The 6,745-nt window shown below is 38.6% G+C and overlaps 1 non-coding gene across 1 annotated transcript; it reads left to right on the top strand.

The window, feature by feature from the left end:
• The first annotated feature begins 3,717 nt into the window (after positions 1-3,717).
• LOC116589569 lies at positions 3,718-3,826 on the top strand. The gene has a single exon (XR_004285341.1). It is a non-coding gene; the product is annotated as a U6 spliceosomal RNA (small nuclear RNA).
• The last annotated feature ends 2,919 nt before the right edge of the window (positions 3,827-6,745 follow it).

Below are 6,745 nucleotides of genomic sequence, written 5' to 3' on the forward strand. Positions count from 1 at the left end.
CAGTGTCCTTTCATGAGTCATGAAACTGTGACCAGTGACCTGACTCTTTGAGGCCAAATTGTACTTGTTCTAAACGGGCACACACACACACACACACAACAATCTTTAGCTTTCAGAAAGGATGTACTACAACTTATAAAGGAAAAATAAGATTTAATTAATTTGTCAGTGTGTATATACACAGACATATACATTCTACTCTACTGCTAACATAGTTATCTAAACATGCACTTGCTGAGTCTTTAGTCCTTCCTAAATCAATAGAATGGGGCTTGGTTTTGTGAAGAGAAATAGTGTCTAAATCACCCGTATCTCATTAGTGATTCCAATTAATTTCAGAGCTCTGTTGCTGCCAACTTTTTATTCCTTTACTGACCATAGCACCATGCCGTACTTCTTATAAAAGGAACATATTAGCATATTAGCATAATCTGTTAATTTTAAGGATTGGGAGTCACCAGTCAACCCGCATAGAGACTTCTGGATTTGTGCAAAGAATCGTGTTTCTGGCTTTGTATCCAGATTACCTCCTCTCTTTAGAACCATCAGCTTGACATTTTCAGTTCATCAGAATTGTGGTTTATGAGTATTCAGTGATATAAAACACACACACACACACACACACACACACACACACACACGCATGCACTGTATACTGTGTACTGTGTTTGGGAACTAACGTTTTGACCTGGACCCCAGGAGATGAGAGTCTGAGGTATAATTCAGAACACCAGAGAATGAATGCATTAGTAAAAAATGTAGAGGTCCTATAGCACAACCTTCTCATTAAAAATTCAGGGTCTAAGAGGCTAATCAGTTCACACAGCTGGTCAGTAGCTATCTTGAACTCTAAAGTCACTCCCAGACTAAGCTAAGTATTAAAATATTTAACAACTGGCAAGGAACTGGCAATGACCAAGAGTCTGGAAGCCCCCAGATGATTGGCATTAATGCAGGCCATCTGTGTATCACCCGACCCAGATAGCTGCCCTTTTTGCATCTCAGAACCACCCTTGCACAACCCCCTCCCCACCCTTATAAGGAGGCTCTCTAGAGCTACAGCAGCAGATCTGAATTTTTCACCATCATTCAGCTCCTCTGATCCTAGAGAACTTTAAGTCTTGACCACTTTTCCCTGCAGGCTAGAAGGACAACTAAAGAGACTGCGGATTTAACCTAGATTGCCTGAGTCAATCACTTCATGGCATTTCTTTTCTGTAGTTAGACTGTCTTTTGTTCAGTCTCACCCCCCTGGTGTTGAACTAAGACTTCCTATATTTGGTCCAATTCTTCCTCATTACCACCTCCCACACTACTTTACAAATTAAGAATCGATGGCATTAAAATCCTAGTGGGCTAATGGCACCTTTGTAACAGAACTCAGATAGCAGCATCCCCTAACTTCCTCTTTTCAGTGCCCACATTGTTCTTAGGCTATTTAATAAAATATTATTTGATATAATACAAAGAATAAAAACAGCTTGTGACTCTCCTGTCTTTTCAATGTTCCCTTTCTATTTTTGTACACTCTCCCGCAAAGAAATTTTTCTTTGGAAAAGATAAAGTTAATGCCCATGTCAAGTGCCCATTTAAAAGAACTTTGCTCCACCAGCTCTGCCGGGCTAATGAAGGGTAATTGCTGTCACCCGCAGACCCGTGGCTTTAGTGCCAGCGAGTCATCAGGCTGATGATTCCTCCAGCGTGACAACTTCCTTCTCTCAAGGGCTTTCCCAGGGAAACTATAGTGGCACTTGAAAAGCAAATAATTAAGAGCAATAAATAGCAAAATCCCCTAGAGAAATGTAAATTATTCATGATAATAACTGTGCAGGCTGGCTGGAGGAGGAGTGTTTTTATCATGTGTGAGATTTTTCTGAATCTGCTCAAATATGTTTCAAATCTTGGTCTAAAACACTGTTAGTTCCTCAAACCAAATAGTTACTCTTCAAGGATTTCTTAAATACCAAAGTATCAAATGTGATCACTTGCTCTCTTTCATAGTATTAGTGCAGAATACTTTTATTTCACAACATTATCCAGGTCCTACATTACCATTGCTCATTCCAACACATCCTAGAGCTGAGAATAGGGTGGTTCAGGGGAATGAAATAAATGGCATCACTCAGAGATCTGGATTGTAACTTGACTACTAGTTGAATGTCCTTTAGCAAGTAACAACCTGCTGAGCTTCAGGTCCATCATAGATAATTCTGGAAGTAATCAACCTTGTATCACAGGGCACTGTGAGACTCCAAGGAAATGAGGTGCATAAAAGTATTTTTAAACAACAAAATATTATACAACTAGTTAAATAAATTGTATCATTATTTCTCCTGCTTTTACCCATTGTGTATTATGAATGCTACCACATCACTTTAGGAATTTAATATTTCCCATCTTTGAGATTCGTTTGAGAAGTCTCCTTGACAATTCCTCATAGTTGAAGAGTCTTTGTTTATAGGGGCACCTGGGTGGCTGTTTGAAGAGTTCTTATAGGGACAGCTGGGTGGCTCAGTCAGTTAAGCATCTGCCTTTGACTCAGGTCATGATCTCAGGGTCCTGGAATGGAGTCCCACATTGGGTTCCCTACTCAACAGAGAGTCTCCTCCCTCTGCCTCTCCCAACTCATGCATGCTTTCTCTCTTTCTCTCTCAAATAAATAAAATCTTTTTTTTAAGAGGTTTTATTTAAATAGATCTTATCCTCTCTTCTTGATGGGATAGTGACCTGAATTTGGGATGCAGGCAATATGTTACCTTGGAAGATGAGAGAACAGTCAGTGAGAAAGAGTAAATGTGGTTTCCCACCCATTCCTGGCTTAGACTCTACACATGAAACTTAGAGAACTGATGGTTACCAGAGGTAATTGGATGGGTAAAATAGGTCACGGGGATTCAGGGGGGTACCTCTTGTGATGAGCACCGGGTATTGTATGGAAGTGTTGAATCACTATGTTGTACACCTGAAACTAACATTACACTGTGTGTTATCTAACGTGAATTTAAATAGAAACTTAAAAGAAAACCCCAAACACCTTTCTTGCTATGTCCTGAGGACTGGCTCTGTCAGGAAATCATTCTAGTAAGTGCTTGAAATGTTACTCTTCTTCTTCTGTTATACTGTTTGGGGTTTATATTAGTTTTTCTGATCTAGTTACTATGCAAAACAAGTTCTCTTCTTCAAATAGTCCCTTTAACAGTAGGTAAGCTTGGGTATATCTTATCTTCTCCTTTACATAGGTCAAGGCTGACCTCAAGCTCTTGGGGTCTCATTTTCCCCTTCATACCTGTTCCGCTTATCTGCCAATATCTGTGTTTCACTTACGGTTCTCTTTCTCTTTTTGTCCATCAGCTTTAAAGTTTTTATTTTGTTTTATTTCTTCTATCACTTTTATTAGTTGGACTGAATAGGACCTCTCTATTTGAAGAACTATTTTCAGATTACTCCTGCTCCTTATTGACTTTCTAGGCAAATCTGATCCTTATAAACAGGAAATTCCTGGAACACATCTATTTCATTATTTTACTAGGTTTTGGGTCTGCAATAATATTATAATTCATTGAAAAATTTTGCATGTCTTTATCATAATAAGGGTTTCAAACCCTTTTATTGTTTCATTAGTAAAATCTACTACACTTCTTCGATTGGACCCTGAGTTTGGCTCTCTGAAAACTAAGGTCAAAGACAGAGATTCTTTCATTAAGAAATCCAGAGCCAGTACTTGCTTCAATAGCACATATACTAAAAAATCGGAATTATATAGAGAAGATTAGAATGGATCCTGCACAAGGATGACATGCAAATTTGTGAAGCATTCCATATTAAGAAAGGAAGAAAGGAAGAAAAGAAGGAAGGAAGGAAGGAAGGAAGGAAGGAAGGAGAGATGCCTGGGTGGTTCAGTCTGTTAGGCATCTGCCTTCAGCTCAGGTGGTGATCCCAGGGTCCTGGGATCAAGTCCAGCGTTGAACTCCTTGTTCAGCAGGGAGCCTGCTTCTCCCTCTGCCTGCAGCTCTCCCTGTTTCCCTGTTTGTGCTCTCCCTCTCTCTCTCTCTGGCAAATAAATAAATAAAATCTTTGAAAATAAAAGATTTTGACTTCTTAGGAACAATGAATCAGAGAGAGGTTAGTTTTAGCCTCTAGATTATGAGATCTATGTGATACAAAATTAAATACAGGCCAAGGATTGTATTACCATGATCATCAGTATGAAGGTGAACCTCAAGTGTGACTTAACAATAGCAATATTGTTTGAAATTTGAGATGCTATTAAATCAACAGTAATTAATGATTATTTTCACTGTTATGGATTATAACATTTGAAATAAAATAAATTTAATGATGCAATAAGGTGATATAACAAGAACTTAAAGTTAATGATTCTTATATTTAATTTGGATATTATTTTATATTAAGTCATTAAGGAAGTAGATTGGAGCATATGAGGTCTGCATTTATGAAAGAGTGTATGACAGAAAATTACTGCCAACAAATTTAAACAGAATTGTGATTACAAGGAAAATTTCTTCACAGAAGGGCTTTTGTAGGTTACCAAATAGCCTAAGAACTACAAAACAAAAGAACACCCATTGACAACCTCAAGAGATTCTATCGAGGTTGAGATGACCAAACAACATCGACACGAACCTTCAAGAAAGCCACGCTTGAGTTCTACATAAATGGAGCCCCACACAGGCATTCCCATCAAAACCATAAGTGTCTTTCATTCCCTTACTAGGTGTGGTCCCTCGGGTAAAGTCTCTAACCAGTGGTAACTCTGGCAACTCATAACTACACCATGGACCTGTGATGCAAATTTGTGACAATGCTATTAAAAATGGAAATTTCACTTAAGCCCCCATGTTGCATCACCAAATTGGAAGGGGAGGTGAACCATGAGAGACTATGGACTCTGAAAAACAATCTGAGGGGTTTGAAGTGGCGGGGGTGGGGGTGGAGGTTGGGGGAACCAGGTGGTGGGTATTAGAGAGGGCACAGATTGCATGGAGCACTGGGTGTGGTGCAAAAACAATGAATACTGTTATGCTGAAAATAAATAAAAAATTAATTTAAAAAAAATGGGAATTTCATGTCATACTGCAAAAATATTCAATTGTTTAATTTGACAGTGTCTTCTCAACAGGCAACTGCCACTAATTTCTGAGCTTTATTTCTGGAGGACTTATCAGAGCAGTAAGAGAAAGGAAGAAACACTTCTTAGCTTGTGTCACATTTTCACAAGTGGAGGCCTTCTTACTAAAATAAAATAAAAATATTCTTGTAACTAAGAAGCTTTGAGAAGTTAAAATGTTCATTGGCCATGAGAAAGGGGCGTTATGTACAAAAGGGACATGAGGACACAGAGTTTGCAATAAGTTCTGCAGCCGTGTGCTGCCTTGGGTTAAGTGTATGTTGGAGTTAACCCAATCTAGTTTTTCCAACAAAAATAACTTTTCCCAAGGCCACTGTATCCTTGCTTGTTCCTTTGTTATTTAATCGTACAGATCCCTAGTAAGAATGCACTCTGAAGAGTAAAGGAAGAAAATTTAAACATTCCTGTTGGTATTTGCCTAAAAGTGTGTACATGTATGTGTGTATATGTATGTGTATGTATATGTATATATATATATGTGTGTGTGTGTGTGTGTGTGTGTATTTTCTCAGCTTAAGCTCTATGAAGTTATCCAGTATTCTTTCTTCAGCAAAGATAAGCAGCAAATTCCCAATGCCTTGCAATGCATCCTTTTCTAACAAGTCCATCCAGGCAAATAGTTACCTTTCAAGTAAGAACAAAAATAAGAACTTAAAAATTTGAGGAGCTTGGGGAATCGATGAAAATGGAAACTACGTGTAGGGAGAAAATGTTATCTTTTGATCACAGCCTTCCTTTCTATTCATTTAATATAGTCCAAATTTGCATATCAGAACACGCTCCTTTTCCAGCACAGGGGTAGAAAGTCTGTTTAAAAATAATGTCAAATTGAGACAGGTACATTCTAAAACAAGAGAAAAAAGAGAAGAAGAAGAAGAAACACGGCTTCACTAGTTTCCATACTCTAGAATATCACCCACCCATCTATCTTTCTATTTTTGAGCAAATCAAGCATCGCTTTATTGGGTCTGCACCAGCAGTAAGTTGACAACTGACAATTTTCAGGCAGTCTTCAGTCTTCAAGGCTCACCATGGGGTGACTGCCTATTTCTCCCATACCCTCTCCTACATCTGGGAATGAGTCTCTCCTTTCCTCCTCCTACCACTACAAGATCCCCCGGGTTTGGCTGCCAGGCTCTCTGGGGAACATACAGCCCAGAGGCTCGAGGGTTCTTGGAAAGTTGAGGCTTAATGTCCAAATGATCTCCAGTCTCACCAGGTCTCTCAGAGTAGCTACAAAATGGATTAAATAGAATTTAGAGGCCTTATCTGGAAGGCTTTCTACTAGTGATAACCTTTGATTGCCAATAACACTTAGAGCCTTTTTCATATATTTTAGGCATTCATTTGTGCCTGCATTAGTGTGGGACCTTACTAATGTGGAAGAAGCCTGTAAAGGAACCAGATGAATCAAGTAAAATATGTGCACTAAAACTGCTACATATTAATATTAAAATATAATAGGGTAAGCTACAAATGAGCAAAAATATTTTGGAATGCCCACTCCCCATTTACCAGCAGATATTTGATACTAGTCTGGGTACTATAATAGCTTGAATGCCAAGATACCTGCATTTAGATTTCTCCCTCTTTTTT

Source organism: Mustela erminea, chromosome 4 (genome assembly GCF_009829155.1).
Source record: "Mustela erminea isolate mMusErm1 chromosome 4, mMusErm1.Pri, whole genome shotgun sequence".
Lineage (NCBI taxonomy): Eukaryota > Metazoa > Chordata > Mammalia > Carnivora > Mustelidae > Mustela > Mustela erminea.